Source organism: Eptatretus burgeri, chromosome 3 (assembly GCF_056783735.1).
Source record: "Eptatretus burgeri isolate ZD-2024b chromosome 3, Ebu_testis_v1, whole genome shotgun sequence".
In the NCBI taxonomy this organism is placed as follows: domain Eukaryota; kingdom Metazoa; phylum Chordata; class Myxini; order Myxiniformes; family Myxinidae; genus Eptatretus; species Eptatretus burgeri.
In genome coordinates, this window is record NC_140963.1 from 12,816,855 (window position 1) to 12,843,242 (window position 26,388).

Below are 26,388 nucleotides of genomic sequence, written 5' to 3' on the forward strand. Positions count from 1 at the left end.
ACCTTTGACAACATGGACAGGCACGTTTTCAGTCGATTGATGCCGAGTGAAGTATGACTGTACGCATGCCATCAAGCAAACATATTTTTCCAAATACTTTTCGTGTTTGAAGTTTAATAGCACAGAGTTATATCTCACTTTGGTTTACAAGATGCCGATCTCCATAAAGTAACAACTTTTTAAGTTGTTAAAGTTCAGGCTAATTGCATTTTTTTTTTCTTCATACAGATTTGTATGTCTTTTTAATATCAGTCCTCAATCATGACTAGTTATAATGCTATGATGAATCAGAAGAGGTGACTCGAGGTCACTTTTGTGACGTCACACCCACCACCCTGTAAACGAGGAGTGCAATGCCAAAGAGTAACAACATCGATTAGTTCAGTATCTTGAAGCAATGCTTCTCACTATGCAAGTAAATGGGTACAAAGTATAAATCACAACCTAAAATGGGTGTATGTCACCCATCTGCAACAATGGAATTTAAGTTTTGCGCCTTCTAACATTTTGTCATGGCAGGTCGGGTTTGTGATGTATTTGACAATGTATCAATCAAGTCACGAGCTTTCATAGAAATGTATATCTTATTGTTTTAGCTCATTTACTATTATTTCTGGAACTAAAGAAAAAAATAGGGGCCAATACCACTGAGCACTTATCTGGTTGCAGCTGGATAAGAAAAACCAGGGAACCACTGGTGGGTGTGGATGACCCACAAATATTCAATGCTGTTGATATTTTTTGAATGCAGTGAATAAAGTTTGGTACATCACGGTGATGAAGGTTGCCTTTAAGTTTCATCAAAATTGTGTGTGCAGTTTCAGAGAAGAAGATGCAAATGTTTGTGGACGTACGGACGGACAGACGGACCCGCCATCCCAGAAGCTCCCCGGAACTACGTTCCAGGTGAGCTAAAAATGATCTGGATGATTTTTCACATTTGAGGTACGAGGTTCGAGGTAAAATTATACCGTACCTGTTCAAAACATGGACAGACCTATCCTGTACGACACTTTTTCTGATGTCCTGCACGACACTCAATTTATCCAGTCCTGCCTTATAACAAACAAGCATGAGTACCGGTCCCCAATGATGGGAAAAAGTTTAAGTTAATCTATCAATTTAAATTATTTCATCGACTTTAAAAAGGTTAATTGTGTTGTCATCGAAAAAAAAAATCTGGCCTTTTCAATTTGAGACCAATTGGTCATCCGGTTCGCCAAAATATACTATATGGGTCACTGACCTAAATTTGCGGCCTCAAAACACTCTGAGGCCATGGTCACGTAGCATATGTTACTTCTGAAAAAAAGTTGTATCAATACACCGAATATTGAACTGCAGCTTCAAAGATGTGGCCATGCATGAGGACCAGACCCAGAGAGAGATAGACAGACTGTGTGTGCGTGTGCGTGTGCGTGTACATACATACACTGTACGTACATATTAAACAGGAATCAATTAGCATATTGTTTGTTTTAACACCGATTTAAATAAAGGAGAGACAAGTTAAACTTCAACCATTTCATAAATCTTTATGATCTTTCATCCAATGTCGGAATGCAATGCCCTGTACGACAGGCCTTATCTGTTTAACAATTTGGTTTATTCATTGTCATCGTGTCCAAATTAGTTTGGAAGTGAATCAAGAGTTCAGTCCACAAAGAGCATCATTTCTGTTGGGGCTCGACGTAGGCTGGGACAGACATTCTGCATTTTGGTCGGGATGCTGGCAATACCTCACGTCCTCTGTAAAAGAAAACCACGCGCTTCCAACATCCACCAATTCAAGCGCGCAGATGAATCTCCAGCTTAACACCCACCTGAGGGAAAGAACACCGTGATGCAATGCCCTGCCTGTGAAACACTAAAATCCAACAGTTTTATAGCTGGGATGGCAATCAACCCAGGCAAGAAAGCTCAAAGGTCAGGTGCGCCACCTCTGACACTAAATCCTGTTCATACTAAATATTTCATGAATGATCCTTGGACGAGGGAAAATGACAACAGGAGAATAAAATGTGAACTGCGTGTTATAGCTCACAGAAAAGAAGTCCATAATCAGCTGTGAGTAGAAAATTCACTCTTCATTATGAGAAAAATGCATCGTATACAAAACTCAACTGTGAATTGAATGAAAATTTTCAAAAGAATTGGGTCATTGAATGACAAATAACGACCGGGGGGGGGGGTGATGTTGAATCAGAGTGGAGATTGTGACCGTCATGCAGAAAGCATTTTCGGGAGATTATGAAAGCCATTGCAATGTGCATCTGGTGAACTAAACATCCCACAATCACCAGTACACAAAACTGTCAAAGTGGAATTGCAAGAAAATGACAAGATTCAGAAGCATCAGAAGCATCAAATGGTGCAAGTAGTGGGCAATGACATCACATCACTCTGGGACACGAAGACCGTCCACCATTACAGGAGACAGACAAATGTGACTACTGCTCTGGCCCAGCAGACACACAATGGCATTTTCCAAAGTGCTTTGACGATTTACCTCAGGATGCAAAGCACAAGTACCTGGTGTATGTGCATCATTGGTTGGCACAAGTGGGCTGAGAGAGCTTCCCTGCTTCAAACCGATATTCACACTAAACTCCCAAGACATCCCCGGACCAACCAAGACTCTTCCCTTCGTTTCCTTGTACATCCCGTCCACCAACGCAACTTATGCTTCCCGCACTCCCATCCATCTCAGTGTCATCATCACCATTTCTCTCTTGGGACAATGTCGAAGGCTTTCTCCAGTTGTCACTGCACCTTGTACCTCCAATCTCTTTTCACCACAAATCCCAATGCCACTTCACCTTCCACCTCCAACCTCTTCTACACCAGCTGTCTCAGCACGAATATCCAGCTCCTTCATGACATGACGAAGGAGCGAAATGCCCCTGTACTTCCCAGGATCTCGAGCACCGCCCTTCCCCTTCCACATCAGAACAATTGACCCTGTTCTCGAATCCTGCAGAATAAGACAGTCATCTGCATACTGTTGCGGTTCTGGAAACTACATGCCTCCAAGGCAATGGCATCCATCAAACAGTGGTCCCCAGAGAGTTATTTCATGACTATATGTACAGTTAGACCTTCTCCCTCATGTCTAATGGGTCAAATGGGACAAAGTGCGTTGTGTGGATCTCAGTTAGGTCTGTTTATATATCTATCTTCATTCCTACTCTTTTCCTCTTATTCCTGAAATAAATCAAAGCAGGCACTGCACTCAGACGGCTGCCTGTGAAAACCGCAGCTACACCCCACTCAAAGAATGCGTCCTCGTGGAGGCCGGTAGAAGCCTCAACCACATGACAGATGATGGAAAAAAAATCCTCCGCTGCAACAATTTGGTGTCAAAGGTAACAGTCGAACCAAACAATAAATGCCAACGCTGTACAGGACGCAAGCGGCACGTTCTTTTCAACCCATTTCTGCATCTAATAATTATATCCAATCCTTTCCTTCAATCCATGACAAAGATCAGGGCCGGCACCATGCAGGCAGCCACCTGTGAGGATCACCACTGTAATAGATTACCGCATGCACAATGGCAGACCCGTGATAATTTATCATCGTACAGTACAGGGCACAAATAGCACACCTCTTCATTGGGGTCTACACGCTGATTACAATGGCATCTTACCATCACATTGCACAGGACATGCATGGCACACATCTTTGTTCAGGTGTGCATGCTGGTTCACGACGGCGTCTTACCGTCGACTCTTCGCTCACCACCATGGCCACAAATATCTCCCGCGGACGGCAGACATCTTCTCACACCTCCGCCTCGACACAGCTGCCACCAAATGGAGGCATGCTGTACTATTGAATCGCCCGAGCCGTATGGCGTACTGACGAAGCAAGCACATTAATGAGCGCCAACCGCAGCGTACCGGGGGTGCCCGAGCGGCATGTGGAACAGGCGCGGCTCTCAGCCAGTCAACAGAGCACAGCCCGGGAGTTCGGTGCAAGGCGATTAATATTGCGGAGTTCGAAGCGAGACGATTCCACAGCTCAGCGAGGATCACAACGGATCACTGTGGTCTCATCGCCAGTGATCACTGTGTTGAAGAAGTTGGGATCGCTGTTCACAGTCTCCAGCATGTCCTGTGCGATCTCCAAATGGAGTTGCTTCTGCTCGATCGTTAGCAGCTTTGGCACGAAGTTCGCTGAGATTCTCCTTAAGCCCAAATCCTCAGTCACAATGGAATGAACGGATCCAATGCTGACGCCCGCCTAGTCTGCAAGTTCTCTGATCGTGATTCGACGATCCTGCATCAGCAGGGTCCTCACTTGGTCAATGACGATCTCATTTCGGGATGTTGAGGGCCTACCAGAACGTGCTTCACTTTCCACTGATGTGCGACCATCTTTGAAGCGGTTGTACCACTCTTATCTGTGTGGTGCCCATTGAATCTTGCGGATCATTGCCACTTGGGAATCGCCAAGCTTTACACAAAATTTGATGCAGTAGTGTTGTTCAAGTTTTTCCGTCATTTTGTCAAAAACGAAAATCCGACGGCGCTCACTTACACTTCCTCACTCATCGGTGGTCTGTCGGCGACTGACAGCTTCTGCAAGCGGGAAAATATTCACGCATACGGATTAGGATCGCCTACATACGTGCACCAAACCATGCCTCCCTCGCTTCATTTGTTTACGCATGAAAAATTAAGGTTGGATACTTTTTGAACACACCTCATCAACCCTTAAATCTCATTGGGGTGGGGGGTGTTTTGTTCTTGGAAAATGTCGTGATAATTAAAACGACTTTCCCATAGGAAAAAAGGGGTTCTGTTCTGGGCTTTGAGAAAATACAGAGGAAGGTGGGTGGCAGCCAGAAATAAACACATGACAACTGAAATGAACATGTATAATAAATATAATTCAGCTTTGTGACAATGACAATGTTGAAGCAGAGGAAACATTCTAAATCGATTAAACTTCCCCCTTGATCACTCCCACCATTCCTCCCCTATTGATCTCTTCAATTGTTTTCCTTTGTAATCTGTCAATGTGTTTCTTTTATAAACGTTCTGCACCTCTGTAGCTCGGCAAATAAATGAAATTAAAATATTCACTTTTGTCTATTGTTTTACACTTCAGCCGCCGTTCCATTATTAATGAGAAACATCAAAAGGACTGTGGTGGGAGAGAACCACCACAACTCAGCTCAACAGCCACAATTGGTCGAAATCAAACCCTGCCGTGAAAACTAAATCAGTGCATGAAGAGGTTGCCCATGATATGTATATGTATATGTATATGTATATATATATATATATATATATATATATATATATATATATATATATATATATATATATATATATATATATATATATATATATATATACATATATATATATACACACACATATTCCACCCATAATGGTACATATACATACATACATGCCTGGCGTTGGCTTAATGGCTATAGTGGTGGGTTTGGGATCTTAGGGTACAGAGTTTAAATCCCGCTTTGCTGTTGAATTAATACCAGGTGGGGTTGACTCAGCCTGTCAACCTTCTGAGGTCAGCAAAATGAGCACCAGCTTGCTGGGATCCTATGTCGGAGTGGCGACCCCTCCAGGATTGTATCCAATAGCCAAGGAGACTGCTTAGGCAGCACCAACGCTCTGCACAGAGTATGGTCCCAATAGATGGATGGAAATATTTATATACATTACTCACCCATGCATGTTTAATACAATGTCATGGTGACAACAGCGTGCGTGTGTGTGTGTATATATATGTATATATATATATATATATATATATATATATATATATATATATATATATATATATATATATATATATATATATATATATATATATATATATATATATATATATGTATATATATATGTTGTTAAGGATTCAGCGGTGGCGGGATTCACACCCTACTCTTGACAGCCAGTGTTAAGGATTCGGACGAGTGATGTCAATCACACCCAACTCTTGACAGCCAAATGTTGAAGATTCGGCATCACTTAACAGCACCGCCATCTCCGGAGTTATAACGCTGGCTGGTTCGGCACAGGTCTCAGGTTACGAACCTCAGATCACGTTACCAAAATACACCTATGCCTCGCCAGCCAGAGAAATAGACCCCGGTTACAGACTGGATTTGTCAGAGACCAAGCGGAGTCTCACAGTCCATAACCATTTTGGTTTTATATCCAAATTGAGCGGATAGTTTCTCATCATGGCACGAATAAACTCAAGCGGAAACTTTCATACGAATCATCCAGATTTATTGCGGACACATCGGGGAACACAACACAAGCAAAGCATTCACGACAATGTTATAATCAATCTATAACCCGCTCTTCACTAGGGAGCTACGGATTACAGGTTTTGAAGGGAACCTTAGCGAGATAAACCTTAGACAACATGCAGACAAGACACGGACAGCATGCAGACAAGACACAGAGTACTTGGTGATGCTTCATGGACGAGAGGAAAAGTGTCGAAGGCACGAATGCGGCTCGTGACAAGCCGATGTCAACGGATTTGAGCACCCAGCTCGAGCACGCCACGTGGCAAGATGGCGGCATCGTCCTTTTGTCGCACCCCTCACGCACGCAGCCACGGCGCGTTCAGACCCCGCGTAAGGTCGACGGCACAAGACGAAAGATCTCTGGTATGCTCCAGCTGGCTTTTCACAAGGTCCAGTATACAAGTCCGGGCCTGGCCTGTTCACCAGACAAGGCCAAATCGAGGTATTGGGCTCCGCAGGCAGATCGACAAACGTGTCAAGCCATGAGGTATCGACAGAGGCTCCGTGGTTAGACGCAGGTTGAACCTGTCGATGACCTCCTCATAAAGTCGATTGCCGACTCACACAGCAGGCAGTTCCTCTCGACGCAGATTTCAGCCTCCCACTAGTCGTTTCGACAACAGAATCCTCACTCGACATTCAGGCTCAGTTACTCCCTTGGCAGATCACCGACTCGACCCTCAGGTTCAGGCCGTTCCTCTCTTACAGATCACCGACCACACGCACTGCAAGTTACTCTCTCAGCAGATCGCCAACTAACCCTCAGGTTCAGTGACTCCCTCAGCAGATCGCCGACCAACGCTCGCAGTTTCTGCTCCAGCCGATGGCAGACAGACCTCTTGCAGTCCCTTCCTTGCCTTTCCTTCAGCTCGCTCTTCACGAAAAGCCGATCGCAAAAACAGACATAGCCATCCCTTGTACAGCAGATTGCACCACCCAGCACTCTGTTCCGCCTTCCCTTCCCGGCACTCGCTTCTCTCGGCCACGCCCTCTCAGAGCACTGGGCGGGGACTCTTTCGGAGAGGGGAACGAAGAAGAACCTCTCGGTACACCACCACTGCACGAACAATGAACAGCCTGATACACCTCCCGACACACATGTAACGTCCAATTACCGAACAACCTGGCAAAACGTGCATTTAATGGGGATCTGGGCTAATCCTATATTTAATAACACACCAAGGGCTATTTCCGCAACAATATATGTGTATATATATATATATATATATATTAGATACATTGACCTGCAGTGTCATCTGTTTACTCATCAGATCTCAGGCATATTTTAATTGGAATTCAGTGTAATATATGCACAAACCAAAGAACTTCAACTTGATAATTCCACCGCAATTTAGCACATGATACTATGAACAACCACACTGTTCAATCCCATTCTTCCCTCCAGGCCTTCAAAACAGCTGTTCACCACCACCTCTTATCTTGACCCCATCCAAAACCTCGATCTTTTCTACCTGTTAATCCATCCCAAACCCACCTCCTTCAAATTCCCTGCTTTCCTTTCTGAAAGTCCCTGTAATGTCCATCTTTTATTCCCCATGTTCCCCACCCCATCCCTCCCCCTTCCACACATCTCCTAATGTCTCTGTTCCCTATTGTTTTGTTCTTCCCTCTTCAGCTCCTCTCGTCTCATGCCCCCATTGTTGTGTTGGCTCTCATCCGAGCCTCGAGAATGTATTCAAAAAAAAAAAAAAAAAAAAAAAAAAAAAAAAAAAAACACAACCATCCATAAATATCTCTCCACCACCTCCAAAAAAAAACAGAAACATGTTGGAAAAAAATATGTTGTGACTTTGAATAAATAATAATTAATAAAGCATGTCTGGATGGATTTTTTTTTTTTTAAGTTTCAAGGAATGACAACAATATGACGCCACAATGTTCTTATGGATTGGCACGTCAGTGTTAGTGTGAGAGAAGGTGCCAAGATTATCCTTAACACCCAATAGCTCAATGGATGAGGTCCTTTGGTTTGAGTCAGGATTTTATTTATTTATTCATTTTTACACGAGCCCCCAAGCATGAATTTATTCCTATTTATACAGTGAAGTACCAATTCAATGGGGAAATTGGGTTATGTTCCAAAGCCCTCCTGTAAGCAATTATAAGCACCCACCAATTTTTATTAAAATCTGTTACAAGTCACACAGCTTGTTTAAATATCAATCTCACATTTATGTCTATATACAAGTAGACAAAATAGCATTTTGAACCATTGCCCATCGACTTGGTTCACGCTTCGACAGCCCCCCTCCCCAACCCTTGAGGAGGGGGTCCCAGCATAGCATGACATGACATCATGCTCACGACACGATGTTGCAGGATGGATTGATTACAATCATCTTTATTTCCAACCGCAAGATGTTGAAGGAAGTCAAGGTCATTGCGAGGAGCAAAAATGACATGAACAGCAGTAAGCCATGCCCTCAGGTAGACTCGAACAACAAAGACGTTATTTCCCTGTGAGATCAGTGAAGAGCTTGCCGTGCCAGTGAACTTCAAGAGAGGGAGCCAGGGAGAGCCCCCAGTTAGTTAGGGAGCGCAGAGTGGAGGCTGGAGTCGTTCCTTCAGGTCTTTGGCAAGTTCTTCATGGAAGCGATGTCGAGTTTTTTTAAAATCGAGGAACGGATGATGGTCAGATCCTGCACATCATGACCGAGGCGATGAGCCGTCATTGCAAGGACTGAAGGACAGATGTAGCCGGTCATTCGACTCGGTTCTGTCCATAGCTGCTGCCAAATTTGGGCTGACTGTTTATTATTGCTTTCTTTTTCGGTTTACATGACGATTCATTCTGGAATATTCACAATAAGCAGACATAATGCGAGCCACTCAAGGTAAAACTTCAACTTCATTGAGTAACAACTAACCAATCAATGTTAATCAAGATTAATATAATTTGATATGAATTCTATATTTGTGTTTTGGAACAAAATGAGGGGATTGTGGGTTGAAAATCTGAACTTCAAAAATAAGGAGCAGCCCGATATAAAATGGCTTGGGGGTTAATTATTTCATAATGAATGTTAGCACAAGTGATTGCAACCCAAATTAGCAATGGCCAGGATTGGATGTCTGGGCAGCTCATTGTCACCCCAGCTTCCAGTGCATGTCTCCTTCCACAGGGGGGTTGAAGTATTAGATATCACCCCCCCCTATTGTCCTTTCACACTGATGAACCGAACGCGCTTCATGCTACGTCCACGTGTGCTGGAACGATTTTGTGCTACTTTCGCTCCGAGGCCGAGGGAAGTGTGCGTGACACTCAACGTGAAGGTGCCGAGACCACACCGCATGGGGTTGGAGGATTTAGCTATAAAAGGCAGTGGCCCTTGCGTACAAGGGAGACACGCCAAGCCAAACCAGTGAAGGGTCTGAAGTGCAAGCAGACTGCAAAACGTCGTTGCTGCTCACCTGAAAGACCAGCCTGCATCACGCCTCCCTACGCTCCACCATGGGGAAGATCACACACAGACACCACAGCATTCTGTCCACTCTCCGGTTTGTCATGAGTCCCGGCCCGAGCCTGGCCACGTTAACCATCGTCTAAAGTTAGCCGTTTGAATAGTCTCCATCAGGCTAAACACACCTTCAGGTTTGTTTGTTTTTTTTGTTTGTTTTTTTAAACTTGAGACAATCGAAGATTTGAAGGATATCGGTTGGTCACGTGCTTTATTCTGTGTGTTTCTTTGTTTGGTTGTCCGTCTGTATACATGTCAATGCACATCACAAGTCAATGAATTCAACCACCAATTATTTTTGAGGTCAACAATTTCGGCGGCATTTCTCAAATCCTTAATTTTCATCCAATCGACTTCAAATTTGACGATTTGCATATCCGGTCACTGAATTCAAGCAATTATTTTCGTAATTTCACAAGTATAGTGCTCTGCACATCTTTCTTTTGTTTGACTGTTTATACACACACACACACACACACACACACACACACACACACACACACGGCTCATGGAAGAGATAGAACACAGAACAGATCACGTCGCATCATAACAAAAGGCACAACCGAAGGAGAAGAGGGAAATGTTAATTGCATTGGTTTTAAATAAAATTAAAACATTATTGAGGACAAACATGGCCCAAAAAAGGGTGGGCATTTCATGGTTGTTACAATGACGTTTATGGAGATGAAGTTATGCCACTAGCGGTTGAAGTTCAGTTACCCCCCCCCCCCCCCCCCGAGTAGCCCGACACCACCAAGCCGTCCGGTTCAGAGCACCAGTGTTGGAGCAACGACCCCAGGGAGTGAGCTTCTACCCCAAAATAGTGGCCATGCTGATAAGAGTTTGAGATCGCCGATAGAAAAACCGGCCAGTAGCATCTGAAGGCTAAGATGACAAGCATCCGAACCAAAATGGAAACAGACTTGCAGTAAATGGGGGCCAGGTTGGAAAATAAAAATATAGGCCAATCAGGACAATGTTCGCTGGCATGGACACAAGCCTAGACGCCAACAGGGATCATCAGCGACGGACAGCAAGATTTGATGCACAGCAGGGCTGGTGTGTACGGTATGGCAAATGTCAGTGTGACACCCAGGGAGAGCCTGCAGTGTCAAGTGCGGGTATAAAAATCCCTGTGGTGGACAGGTTCGGCACCCCAGTGGTGAAGTGTGTCGAGGACAAGGTAAATCGCAGTGCAGACCCCATGGGCAGTGAAGCATCAGAGCCCCAAGGGAGCACTTGAAAGCCCACAGTGGAGCAGATGGAGGTCAGTGTAAAACAGAGGGCAGAGCAGAGTCCACGGGGTGCCATATAGTGGAGCAGACCACGGTGTGTGATAATGTTGAAGACACCAGAGGAAGGGTTAGTACAGTGGAGACCATGGGTCAGAGGGGCAGGGAGATGATAGAGATGGCCACGAAGAGTGTAGGGTGTCCAATCCTCACTCCTGCCTCAGAATTTGAAGAGGTGGTGGTGCGCTTGGGAGCTCGAGGCTGATGTGGTGGATTGCCTGCGGACACAGGAGAAGGAGTTGGCTGACAGTGCAGTGACCTGGTTAAGAGGCTTGACCATATCGGGGAATAGGCGGTCTTCATCGGTACAAAGACACACACACCTAACTGACAAATTGGTTCCTGGGTAGATGCTCCTCCCAGTGTGGTGTGTGCAGTGCTGAAGACACTGTGTTTAAAGTTGAGCACCATGTGGGAAGAGACATTGATAGTCAGAGAGTTTGTGACAGACAGGGTAGAAATCTGCAGCAATGGAGGTTGTTTACCGGGGATTGACCCAAAGAGCAGAGAAGGAAAGATAGAGTCTGACGCCGGGATCTGAACCCGCTACAGGCTTGGCAGAGGCTGACGAGCTGCAGGTGCCTGCACTAGGCCCACGAACCTTGGAGGAAAACTACTCTGGACATTGCTGCTGGGCCCAGGACCCACCTGGGAGCCAGGTGCTCCAACAGAGGAGCCAAGAGCAGGACTCACTCAGAGCTATGGAGCCTTCTGAGGTGGCAATAGGCAGCAGCAGCGGTAGAATAACAGGTAATAGCAGCAGAGGCAAGTAGGACCATTGAAACTTGATGTTCAAATTCCGTCGGTCAATTGGCGTTTTAGAAAATTCCACAAGTTTGAATTGCAAGTATTGTGATAGGGTGCACCTTCCTCCTCCCCTTTCTTGCTCCGTTGGGATTTAGGACGAGTAGAGCGTGTGCAAGGAAATGTGCCGATGTGAGAGTGTAGGCCAGAGAGGGGGTGGGAGGAGGGGGCTCAGAATTTGAAAATGGAAGTTGCAAAGCCGCTTCTCGTTGGGAATGGCAAATTTGCAGTGTGATTAATAGTGAGAGTTGAAATGTGTAGTTTGTGGGCTTGGAGTGTGGTGTGAGAGTTAGAAGGAAAATTGTTGTTCAAGGCACTGAGCCTTGGGGTCTCCTGAGTAGCTAAAAGCCACCGGGGGGGGGTGGGGGGGGAGGGGACAAGTTAGTTGAGATGCTCAGAGTTTCCCACCCGGGAACCTAAAGGGAGGGCCTTTGTGATACGAGTGCTGCCAGAACTGGATGGGAACAAACAAGTGCCCCACGGTGGGAGACTGGAAGAGCCCGAAAATTAGTTCAAGAGCACAGGATAGATCCTCCAGGTTAGTCACAAGGTCTCGAGAAGCAACGAGGGATAGAGCAAGATGTTGGGGCCACACTACCCAGAGCAGTCAGGCCATGCCCCAAAAACATTCCAGAGAGACATTATACTTTTGTGTTTCGGGATAGATGAATCTGTGAAAGAAAGGATCCTGGTTGATAGAAGAGGTACATGACCGCAGACTACACTGTGAATATTTCCGGTATTAGAGTCGGGCAAAAAGATCATTCAACAGTCATTTCTATCCAGTCACAACACCGCATCAAGTGAGACTCGGGATGGGACGGTTTTACAGAAAGGAGGGGTAAATTAGGGGTTAATTATTAATTAGTTATCTCGAGACTGTGGGCACAAGTGTTTTGGAACCCCAGTTATAGCAACGACCAGGATCTGTTGCGTAGGAAGCTATTTGTCACCCCAACTCCATGTCTGTCTCTCTTTTCCCTCGACAATTAACAACCTTAATCATTGCGCATTGTCATTTCTCACCTCCTGCACGAGTTTGTATGGAAATAGCCATTCCACGTGTGCGAACCCGACACGTTCCGATGACATGGCAGTAACACTCGAGCTACTTCGTCAATGTGAGGGTGTGCGTGTGTGTGTGTGTGTGTGTGTGTGTGCGTGTGACCTTTACACGGTAAGGGAATACAGCCTTGTGAATACAGCCTGATTGGCAATGGTTAAAAAAAGCCTCTGCAAGCAAAGAAAATAACACGGCTGCAGACATGTTCAGCCATTATTAGAGGTCATCAGTACAGCATAATGCTCAAAATCATATTGCGTGAGCTCAGGGCCTCCGACAGGCGCCCGCGGACCCCGCAGTCGCAGGGGGCCTCCCACATCAGCTTGCAAGACTTTCGAAGCATCTTGAAAGTCCAGTTGTGCAACATAGATGTTTCCAATATCACGAGCCATGAATTCTTCAAAAACAATCGTGTTGCACATCGATCTGTAAATCTCAATGATGAAAAATACAGTGACACACACACACACAAAAAAAAGAACAGACCTTTCATAGCACAGTATATTTCGTCGTGGAGATTGTTGTTGTGCTGGTTTTATCCATTCTAAGGTTAGGTGGGTGGGAGGTTTCAAAAATTTCTCAATGTAATTATCCTCACTATAATCCATGTACCGGTGCTTGTTTGTTTGTTTGTTTGTCAGGATACTCCTACAGTTCTGGCCCAATTACAACCAGACTTGCTACATAGAATCAGAATAACCCCAATTTATGTATAGGGTTGATTTTGTCTTTGCCAGTGGTCTTGCGGGGGTCAGGGGGGAACACAAATTCTCTGTGAATTTGTATCGTGTTGTGCCCTCAACAGGTGAGGGAGGGTATGACAAGCGTCCACCATTTACAGTACAGTATACCTGTCAACACGTTTTCTAGTACAGCGAGGCGCTTTGAATTGTAAGCAGTCGGTATGTTTTTTTTGCTTCATGTACGTAACCCGAGGGATTTATTTTTCCTATACGGAGCTATCACTTTCCTATACACTGTCCAAATAAAGGTATGCGTCAGATGAATATTATTTTTGAGAAACTTTACAGAATGATAGGACCTTCAGTTCGTTCTGTTCTCGAGTTATTGCATTTGACCTTCAATCGCAGGAATTTGTGAATTTTTTTTGCCTGTTCAGCCCACACAACATCTGTGCCCAGTTTGTTGGTGATCTCCACGTCACTTTCTGAGATACAAAGATTTTTTAAATGTTCACATTTTCAGTCGTGGTTTTTATTTTTTATTAGGGACAAGTTTTTCATGTGGTATCCCAGTGGGACCTGACACTCGTTTCCGAAATCAGATTTAATTCGTCAGACAGGAAAATGTGTTTTTCTGGACTCATTTCCTTTTTATGTGAAAACGCAACTTTTGACGTCATTTGCTGGGAAACCGTGACATCACAGAGAAAGACTTCGAAGGGTACTCGGTAGAGCGCATACCTCCGCCACGTAATGCCTGATCCACGAGAACATATCGGGCCCAATAAATTTTTGAAATATCATGCCACACATATAGTTTTTGGCCTGATCTCTTAATGGTGAAGAATAACTTAAATAAATAAATAAATCATTCTCGTATCCAGATCTGGATTTTCATCAAAATTGAATCAATTCCTCGTGGTCACACACCCAACCTGTCCGCCAAGTTTCAACCGAATCAGTCCACAACTTTTGAGATATTGTGCTGTATAATCGGTCGAGTCCTATCTCTCAACGGTGAAGAATCACTTTAAAAAAATTATCAGATCCGGATATTCACCAAAACTAATCAGTTCACCCTTGTCAAACACCGAACTTGTGAACAAAATTTCATCCAGATTCCTCCACAACTTTTTGAGCTATCCTGCAGACAGGCAGAAAGGGGTGAAAACAGAACCTCCTTTCACCTTCTGTGGTGGAGGTAATAACGATTATAATAATGATAGTATGAGGCCACCAGCAAGGTGTAATAGGAAAGCCAACACAAACTGACTTGTAATACAGTTTTCCTTCATAAACAAACAGTCATCCTATAATGTGTTACACCAACAAGGTAAACACCAGGATTTCAAAACGCACACAATGGAGCAGGTGGGGAAAAGAGGAGAGATTCCTGTGCCCTCTTCCTAGGGGTGGTTGCATGCCCGGAACGACGGTTCTTCATGACACTCTTCAGACTCGCCGAGTTAAACATCAGGCAGACACCAAATTACCCTAGCGTCCACACTGCCTCTTCTTTTCTAACAGCCACGTGACAAGTACACAAGTCCCCTCACTTTCTGCAACTTCAGAGGTGATGGAGTGGCCACAGGCTAGAGATACATGTTTTGTAGAACAGAAGAGGCTTTAACCCCACCGGAAACTGTGCGAAAAACAATTTCCAGCCACATCTTAACCATATGGAAGGGAGTACAAGAATGAAGAGAAATAAGAAGGGAAGGAGAAGGGGAGTCCCCACAGGCAGTGGGGACTCCAACCCCTCCCAATCAAAAAAAAAATTAAAAACCCACACAAGCAAAGCGAAAAGCGACGTTAAGGAATTGGGTCACTTCTATCTGTGTTTGTTTGTCCACAAGCGGCAGTTTATGATCGAGGAACAGCTTATTGCATTTGAATGTTATATTTTGAACATGAATCGGAAAATGAACCTATAGTTCAACAGGCCTATGGCTCTGAATTTGTCCCAATCACGCGTGCGCAACCAAGAGTGCGATTTTTTTGATATACGTTTTTAACCGTCTACCTGTCTGGCAGTTAAACAGAATTTAAAATCATTCCCAACAGGAAACTTCCTGTTTTAAAGGATGTCATAAAGGACGCAAACAGGCACGAAGAACGAATGCAACGTGTCAAATATGACTGTGTACAAGACGCCGCGTCAACCGCGGAAAACTTCCAAAAAACGTTTTTTTTCTCCAGCTTTTAAAATATTTATTATATTCAAATTAAATTATATACTTGAACACAGGAGAACATAAATCGACTTTTCAGCACTTTCAAATCCCTTCTGTTTAGCAGTACTTGGACAAAATATTATGGCATTTTACGTCGCAACAACCAATCACATTTGCCACTCGCAGGCCCGGCCCATGTCCTTAAGACTGTGTGGGAGGGGGGGCGTCGTCAATCTTTCGGTGACTTACAAAATAGTCAACTTGACCTCTGACCTTGTCTAATAAAAGCTGTCTCTCGAGAAGGTAGCGACGGAAACCAGAAGTTTCTCCGATGATTCTGTACCAAACCATCAAAAATCGAGTGTTTGACCTCACTGTGACATTGGTAAGTAGTGGATGTTCATGCCCCACATCACATGTCAAGAGGATCTTGTGGAAAAACTATTAACGTGCATTTTAGTATCCGATACCTCAAGACCATCGATCAACAGAATCACGGAGTAGGACGAGTGATAATATTCACTGAGACTCAGGAAAAAAAAAATTATTCAGCTTCATTTGGGACAAGATGGGCACCTTTGAAGAACGCAAGTCCTTTTATTGCACAGCGATTCATTCATTTATTTATTTATTTTAATAGAAAAGTTTCTGGATGGATTACATTAACATTCTGGGAATAGTTCCAGGGTGGAAAAAAAAAAAAGAGAGAAAGGCACTGTGCTTGAGGCGGAGGACTACAAACATAGCAGAGAGGTTCGAGGAACTTCTAACTGCTATGGATTGCAAATCAACTTGAAAGGCAAACTGAACGTCTTCATGAAAATTAAATACCCAGATTGTTAATATCAGATTATGTGCATCGACAACTTGGACACATTAAAGACTTACAACACGAGTCATTTTGAAGGCCACTAGTCTGACACGGACGTGCAGAGGTAGCGCACTTACCTCCAGCTCGAGGGACGTTAAGTTGGGAGTCTCGTCTGCCAACAAGAGAGTCGGTCGACGTCAAGGATCCAGGGCGCCTTTCATGGAAAGGGATGAGAGTTATCGGCGGCACCCATTTTGGTTGGAGTCGAACGTTAAGCCTGGCAAGCCGGTTCGTGAACGTCTCGGGCAAAAACCTCCATTGCATCCGACCCCATGAGAAGGTCGCATCAATTGCGGCCACGAAGGTAGTCGTGGTAGATTCCGCACAACAACCGACATAACACATCTTCGCTTTTCCTTGAACGAGTGCTTCTCTGAACATTTAGCATTTACCACCAAGGTTTGTGCAACAAAAGTCTCGTTCTGGGACATGTACACTCGACCATGGTGAGACAAGACAAGCTCAATTACATCTGCTCGGTTCCCTTTTTGCTTTCCAAAGTCAATTTCAAATCTATGTACAAATATTTTGACGCATCACCGAAGATCATGTCAAAGCTTCGAACCATAAACAGTCAGATATCCACACGACAACAAATAAATAACCTAACATGGAAGATAACGAACAGAACATCAAACGAAGAGGGGGCCTGAACGACTGCAGCAAAAGCCAAGCTCTGTATAACTATGAGAAATATTTGGTTATTTTTCATGCCAAGACAAATGGCAGGTGAGCTTGAACAAAGGTGACCTTGTTTGGGTCGGTGAAACAAAGGTGCTGATAATGGTGATGTCAACTAGTAATTTCATAAGTGAGAAAATATTCAAAACGACGGGAAAACAAAGTATCCATACAATGTAAGTGTTAAAATAAAATACATCCAGGATTTTAACACTTTGGAGAAGCATTGCGTTTGACATACAAGGCAGCAGCAGCAGCAGCAGCAGCAGCAGCAGCAGCAGCAGCAACAACCACAACAGCAACAGCAGCAGCGTCGTCGAGGCATATCTACACCAGGCTGAGCAGTGCATATTTTGTATCCCACAAATAGGCCGGATATGGATTCGGACCTCAACCAAATTAGCGTTATCTGTTCACCCACATGACTCATCCACAACATTTTGAGATATCGTGGCACATCGTTCTTGGCCCGATCTCAGAAAAATGAAGAATCATTTGAATCTTGCGTCCGGGTCCAGATTAAAATCTTCACCAAAATGGAATCGATTAATCGTCACACACACACACAACCTGTAAACCAATTTCACAGCTTTTTCAATATCATGCTCACAGACAAACAGACAGACAGGAGTGAAAAAAAACCTCCGGCCATGTTCCGTGGTAGAGGTAACAACAATAAAGAGCAGCAGAAAGAAGGAATTTCCATGTACCACAAAAATGTCAAGTTATGGCCTTTTGAATGATAAACAGCAGTGTCAATGGCTTCAAGTGGACATTTCTGTGGCCACACAGGTGAAAGACATCATACTGAGCTTCAAATCTACACAAGAACAAAAAATAAATAAATAAGTTCCACATGGCATGAAAGCGTATCGGCACGCTACGCCCGCGGGCCACGCAGACACGGCACGCCGCGCTGAGCCCCGCAGGCCACGCTGACCTGCTACGTCCACGGGCCGTGCCAACACGGCACGCCGCACTGAGCCGACCTGCTACGCCCGCGGGCCGCGCCAACATTGCACGCCGTGCTGAGCCACGCCGACCCGCCATTTGACCCCGTAAGCCGCGCCGACCCGCTACGCCAGTGGGCCGCACAGACACAACATGCCACGCTGAGCCCCGCGGGCCACGCCGACACAGCATGCTGCGCTGAGCCCCACGCGCCGCACTGCCCCCCCCACCCCCGCAACACAGATCACACCGATCCGGCACGCTGCGCCCGCACGTCACACCGATCCGGCACGCTGCGCCCGCACGTCACACCGATCCGGCACGCTGCGCCCGCACGTCACACCGATCCGGCACGCTGCGCCCGCACGTCACACCGATCCGGCACGCTGCGCCCGCACGTCACACCGATCCGGCACGCTGCGCCCGCACGTCACACCGATCCGGCACGCTGCGCCCGCACGTCACACCGATCCAGCACACTGTGCCCGCAGATCAAACCGATCCAGATCACACCGATCCAGCACACTGTGCCCGCAGATCAAACCGATCCAGCTCACACCGATCCAGCACACTGTGCCCGCAGATCAAACTGATCCAGCACTGTGCCCGCAGATCAAACCGATCCAGATCAAACCGATCCAGCACACAGTGCCCGCACATCACACAGATCCAGCACACTGTGCCCGCACATCACACAGATCCAGCACACTGTGCCCGCACATCACACCGATCCAGCACACTGTGCCCGCACATCACACCGATCCAGCACACTGTGCCCGCACATCACACCGATCCAGCTCACACCGATCCAGCACACTGTGCCCGTAGATCACACCGATCCAGCACACTGTGCCCGTAGATCACACCGATCCAGCACACTGTGCCCGCAGATCACACCGATCCAGCACACTGTGCCCGCAGATCAAACCGATCCAGCACACTGTGCCCGCAGATCAAACCGATCCAGCACACTGTGCCCGTAGATCACACCGATCCAGCACACTGTGCCCGTAGATCAAACCGATCCAGCACACTGTGCCCGCAGATCAAACCGATCCAGCACACTGTGCCCGCAGATCAAACCGATCCAGCACACTGTGCCCGCAGATCAAACCGATCCAGCACACTGTGCCCGCAGATCAAACCGATCCAGCACACTGTGCCCGCAGATCAAACCGATCCAGCACACTGTGCCCGCAGATCAAACCGATCCAGCACACTGTGCCCGTAGATCACACCGATCCAGCACACTGTGCCCGTAGATCACACCGATCCAGCACACTGTGCCCGCAGATCACACCGATCCAGCACACTGTGCCCGCAGATCACACCGATCCAGCACACTGTGCCCGCAGATCACACCGATCCAGCACACTGTGCCCGCAGATCACACCGATCCAGCACACTGTGCCCGCAGATCAAACCGATCCAGCACACTGTGCCCGCAGATCACACCGATCCAGCACACTGTGCCCGCAGATCACACCGATCCAGCACACTGTGCCCGCAGATCACACCGATCCAGCACACTGTGCCCGCAGATCACACCGATCCAGCACACTGTGCCCGCAGATCACACCGATCCAGCACACTGTGCCCGCAGATCACACCGATCCAGCACACTGTGCCCGCAGATCACACCGATCCAGCACACTGTGCCCGTAGATCACACCGATCCAGCACACTGTGCCCGTAGATCACACAGATCCAGCTCACACCGATCCAGCACACTGTGCCCGCAGATCACACCGATCCAGCACACTGTGCCCGCAGATCACACCGATCCAGCACACTGTGCCCGCAGATCACACCGATCCAGCACACTGTGCCCGCAGATCACACCGATCCAGCACACTGTGCCCGCAGATCACACCGATCCAGCACACTGTGCCCGTAGATCAAACCGATCCAGCTCACACCGATCCAGCACACTGTGCCCGCAGATCACACCGATCCAGCACACTGTGCCCGCAGATCACACCGATCCAGCACACTGTGCCCGTAGATCAAACCGATCCAGCACACTGTGCCCGTAGATCAAACCGATCCAGCTCACACCGATCCAGCACACTGTGCCCGCCGTCCCAACACCGAACAACGCACGGTGTGAGGAGTGAGGAGTGAGTCCCTCTCGGTTACAAACCGGTCTGTGTTTGTACTCGCGTAAAGAACGGACATTAACAGACTCCACATTCCCGAGAATTGTGTTCCCCACACTTTGGCGCGTCGAGGCCGCACTCACCTCGGCCGGGACCTCCACACGATGAGTCGCTGCGGATTTGAGCACAAGAGGAGCCGCGAACGAGGGCCGAGCGTGGCCGAGCTTGGCCGCGTAGTGGGCGTGGCCGAGCGCGAGCGGATATACCGCACATCGTGACGTGTCAGGAGGGTCAAACATCCCTCGGCCAATGGAAACCGCGCACAAGCCACAGGAATGGCGGCCATTGGTTCGTGTGATTGAGCACGAACGTTATCTGTGGGAATATTGCTTCATAATGAATGAAATTTTCACGGTTTACCTCACGGTCCGGGATCCGGCTCGGGACAGTTTGCTATACTCGAACTTTAAACCCGTTCGTCGCACTTTCGCTCCTTTGTTATTTATAACGCGGCAAAGTCATTTACAATTCCCTCATAAATCGAGAAAATGTCTCCAAGAAACTAAGGTCTAATTGCTTTCCCTCATGAATCCCGTCATTAGCGGGTCACGTGATCACTCCAAGGTGTTGGCCTCGTGTCACGTGATCACTCCAAGGTGTTGGCCTCGTGTCACGTGATCACTCCAAGGTGTTGGCCTCGTGTCACGTGATCACTCCAAGGTGTTGGTTTCGTGTCACGTGAATACTCCAAGGTGTTGGGCTCGTGTCACGTGAACACTCCAAGGTGTTGGCCTCGGGTCACGTGAACACTCCAAGGTGTTGGCCTCGGGTCACGTGAACACTCCAAGGTGTTGGCCTCGGGTCACGTGAACACTCCAAGGTGTTGGGCTCGTGTCACGTGAACACTCCAAGGTGTTGGCCTCGTGTCACGTGAACACTCCAAGGTGTTGGCCTCGTGTCACGTGAACACTCCAAGGTGTTGGGCTCGTGTCACGTGATCACTCCAAGGTGTTGGCCTCGGGTCACGTGAACACTCCAAGGTGTTGGCCTCGGGTCACGTGAACACTCCAAGGTGTTGGCCTCGTGTCACGTGAACACTCCAAGGTGTTGGGCTCGTGTCACGTGAACACTCCAAGGTGTTGGCCTCGTGTCACGTGAACACTCCAAGGTGTTGGCCTCGTGTCACGTGAGCACTCCAAGGTGTTGGCCTCGTGTCACGTGAACACTCCAAGGTGTTGGCCTCGTGTCACGTGAACACTCCAAGGTGTTGGCCTCGTGTCACGTGAACACTCCAAGGTGTTGGCCTCGTGTCACGTGAACACTCCAAGGTGTTAGCCTCGGGTCGTTGGCCCAAATCAACTCGATAACATCTTTGGTCGACAGCACTTGGGCCCTTTGCACCATAAAAATGTAAAATGTTTACAAATCTGCTCGATGTTGTGATGTAATGAATAACAAACTGGCATGGATCATCAGCTCGCTGATGGTCAAGGGTCTAAAAGGTGTCTAATCTGTGTGAAGGATGGAAGGGGTCTAAATGGTGTTGAGGTCTAAAGGGGGTTTAAAGGGATTAAAAGGGTGTGAAGGTCTAAAGGTTCTCATGGTCAAAAGGTGATTAAAGGTCTCGAGGGTGAATGGATCTGAAGGTGTCTGAAGTGTTGAAAGGTTCCTCAAGGTAAAATGGGTCTTAAGGGGTCTTATGAGTCCAAGGGGTCTTTTCGGTCCTCGGGGACTTTTAGTCATCCGGGTCCTTTGGGTCCTCAGGGTCTTTTGGGTCATCTGGGCCTTTTCGTTCCTCGGTGACATTTTGGGTCTTTGAGGTCTTTTGTATCCTCGGGTCTTTCGGTTCTTCTGGGTCCTCAGCTCTTTTTGGGTCTTTGGGGTCTTGGGGGTCTTTTGGGTCTTAGGCGTCTTCAGCGGTCTTAAAGAGTCTTCAACGGTTGAAGGGGTCGCGGCAGTCTGAAGGATCGAACGGAACATTCCAATAGTACGTAATTGATAGATATACAGTCACACAGCTTCACGGCTTCATGGACTGACTGGGCTTTTCCTCTTTTTTAAGCTGGACTGTATCGAAATTTATCAATATTAAATTACTTTTCTTGCAAAGTTCAAAAGGTTCTCATAATGGGAAACTCGTCATGGCCTGTTTGGATGAGCAGAGGTCAGCTATAAGCATTTACAATTAGGGTGAGCTCGAAAGGTCAGGGTTCAATTCCGACAGACCCGAGTATTAACGAGGATTTATAGGATTTATCGCAGGCAAGGCGTTGCATCACGTGTGCCAAACCTTGGATGGGAGCTAAGCTGGATAACCCGGTTTGCGAGCGTTAGCCACCGGACATTAAATAACTTTTGATATCTGTCATGAAGAGTAAGCGAGGTATCGCCGGCACCATGACCAAATTCCTGCTGTACCTATGTCTACAGTCGTCAGTCGAGGAAAACTGCAACGTAGCCGCCTTCATGAGGTGTGTGGTGGCTGGTGGACCCAGGGCACGACCATGGGACAAAAAGTTTCTGCCAAGGTTGAAAAGAAAAGATACTGCATTATACTCATCAAACTGCTTGGTTATCTTTTGTACCGTCTCATCGAACACAGGGATTTTGAGGTGTAAAGGGCAAACCTCCTTACCTCAACCCCTCAGCATCCCATATGCTGGTAAGAAACAATGAGTATTGAGGGTGAGTTTGAGTTTCTCTCTGGGACCTGGGTGATTTGTTGGCATTGCAAAGGAACCGTAGGAAAACAAGAGCGAGAATTGCGTCGCAATACATGTCCCCAACTGGTCCCAATGAATGTTCAGGAGATAAAAAAAATTTGTTTGCGTTTAACGCATGCTCGAGCCGACACCGGAATTCAAATGAAGAAGAAGAACCTTTCTAACTCACCGTGTTTCATTGGTTTCTCGGCTTTGCCTATTTCATGGTAAAAACTAGAAGGGCACTTGGTGGAGCACATGCCTCCACCACATAATGCCTGATTCACGAGAACATATCGGGCCCGATACTTTTGGAAATATCATACTATACAGTGCTACATCGTTTTTGGCCATATCTCTCAACTGGTTTAGAATCACTTTAAAATTAAATAACTTCCATATCCAGATCCGGATTCGGGTCTTCACCAAATTTGAATCAATTTGTCGTGGTCACACCCAACCTGTCCACCAAGATTCGTCCGAATCCATCCACAACTTTTTGAAATATCGTGCTATACATTAGTTTCACCCTATATCTCAATGGTGAAGAATCACTTAAAAAAAATTATTAGATCGTGATCCGGATTCAGATCTTCACCAGAATTGAATCAACTATTCCTTGTCACACATAGGAAATAAGTGATTTTTTTGATGACGTCAGAGGTGCCTTCGTTATGACTTCATAATTGCAGAGGTAGAATTCCACATCTGATCAGTATGAAAAAATTTGAGGGTCATCGTGGGATATTCCTGGTGTTTGCTCAACGGTTAGGGTGGTCGGCTTGGAATCCTTGGATCCTGAGTTCAAATCCCACTCAGCTGTTGAATTAATACCAGGTGGGGTTGACTCTGCCTGTCATTTTTCTGAGGTCGGCAAAATGAGTGCCAGCTTGCTGGTATCCTGTGTCAGAGTGGCGACCCGTCCAGGATTGTGTCCAATAGCCAAGGAGACTGCTTAGGCAGCACCAACGCTCTGCACAGAGTCTGGTCCTCATGGATGGATGGATGGATGGATGGACACACCCAATGCGTCCACCAAGTTCGTCTGAATCCATCCACCACTTTTTGAAAAATCGTACGATACAGTATATCATTTTTGGCCCGATCTCTCAATGGTGAAGAATCATTTTAAAAATTCTAGCAGTCAGATCCGGATCCGGATCTTCACCAAAATATAATCAGTTCGTCCTTGTCGCACACCCAACCTGTCCACCAAATCTCATCCAGATCCATCTAGAACTTTTTGAGATATCCTGCACACAGCCAAACAAACAAACAAAGAAAAAAGAAGACGTCGTGCAGAGCATGACACTTGCAAAATCCATAAAACAAGTTTGACCTCAAAAATCATTGTTGGTTGAATTCAATGACCAAATAAGCAACTCCTCTTCAAATTTCAAGTGACTCGGATGAAAATTGAGGTATTTAAAAATCTCACCTAAGTTGTTGACCTTGGGCCAATGTTGACCTTTTGGTCCATGTTGACCTTAAAAAAGAATCGGCTGCTTGAATTAATTGACCTGAAATATAGCTTCTCTTCAAATTTCAAGTGAATTGGATGAAAATTAAGGATTTTAGAAATACCACCTTAGTTGTTGACCTTGGGACTATGTTGACCTTTTGACCTTTTGACGTCAAAAACAATAGGCTACTTCCTTACGGCAAACTCTACCATGTGGTGAAGTTTCGTGAAGATCGAAATGAGCCGAAGTTTCGAAATGAGTGCCAGTGCCCTGGTAACAGGGGGCATTACATCAGTGGCACAGTTGTGCCCCCACAAAATGATGCAGCCAAGCAGCCACGGGCTGCATATGTATAAATAAATAAATAAATAAATACATAACGCAAAAATACGAAATCTTCTTCATGCAATGGAAGCTAATTGCTGTAACATCTCGAAATCATTGTGCTCTTATGCGTTTTGTGTGAAATGGAATAATGTAATCCATTACATGTGCGAAGGCGTCATGCCCAAGAAGGCGCCCGAGCCAAGTTATGTGGTTGGAGCTGGGCCGGATTCCGTGCAGTCGGAATAAACAGGTCATTTAACCAAATACGTGTCAAATTGGACTAATGCCATAATGTTGAGGACAAGGAAACTAGAAAGCCTTGGTGGGTGTGATGGTTCGAGTGTCTGCTCTGAATCTGGGAGATCAACAGTTCAAACTCCTGGTCAATTCATCCCAAAGACTGTCCTTGACAAAAGCTTGATGACCAAAAATTGTGGAGAGAGATTACTGTGTTTTTGGAATGTCAATTACACGGAATGTCTAAAACTAACAAACATATGATGTACTTGGAATGTCTGGGATCCACAACCTTTTGATTGTCATTTCCCAAAGATGCTGCCTGTTTGTTACATATCTCAGAAAGTTGGCTGTAACTAAATTGATTGATCTGAGGCATATGAAACCTCTGACGAAATGTGTTCAGCATGGAATTTCGCATAAAACAATGCATACCATACAAACAATAGTTAACTTGAAGGGCACTCGGTGGAGCGCGTACCCCTGCCACGTAATGCCTGATCCACGAGAACATATCGGGCCAAATACATTTTTGAAATATCATGCAAAACAGTACTATATCGTTTTTGGCCCGATCTCTCAATGGTGAAGAATCACTATTAAAATTAAATAATTCTCGTATCCAGATCCGGATTCGGATCTTCACCAAATCGAATCAATTCGTCCTTGCGAAACAACGAACCGGCCCACCAAGTTTCATCCGAATCCGTCCACAACTTTTTGAGATATCGTGCACACAAATAAACAAACAAACAAACAGGGATGAAAACATAACCTCCTTCCACCTTCGGTGGCAGAGGAAACCGGAACTCAATATAATTGAGTAAATATGTCAGAAATGGACAACAAAAATTGGCCTGAAAACCAACTTTTATCTCTGCTCTCATTTGTATTAAGAAATATATTCCTATTGTTGTAGAGTGAAGCGGTTTTAGAAGAAAGAAAAACTTCCATGAATATGCAGTAAGAATTTAATATTTATTTTTCACCACAATAAGCTCATTTCTGATCGTTCAGCCATCATCATGATCACGCAAATCATGTTCATCCTTGCTGAACGTATTCATCATCAACTTCAATGCTGCAGCATGTGAGTAACTTGCACGCTGCTGTGCATTTTAGTCCATTGATGGATGATACCTTTTTTAGATTGGTGGCAGGATTTGCACTCTGGCCACGACAAAACACTTTATTCCGCAAAACCCACAAATGCAAAGAAAACAGAAAACCCACTCCGTGGAAGTACCTCCTGTGCGGCTGCCCTTTT

At 46.1% G+C, this 26,388-nt stretch overlaps 1 protein-coding gene across 2 annotated transcripts in view; it reads right to left on the bottom strand.

The window, feature by feature from the left end:
* LOC147029406 (polypeptide N-acetylgalactosaminyltransferase 1) overlaps window positions 1-20,674 on the bottom strand; it is a 472,683-nt gene extending 452,009 nt beyond the window's left edge. Inside the window, exon 1 of one of the 2 annotated variants that reach the window (XM_085872448.1) lies at window positions 20,536-20,674. The gene's annotated coding sequence lies outside the window, so the exon portion shown is untranslated. The remainder of the gene's footprint in view (window positions 1-20,535) is intronic. The other variant, XM_085872449.1, reaches the window with a different exon arrangement.
* Window positions 20,675-26,388: the final 5,714 nt, after the last annotated feature.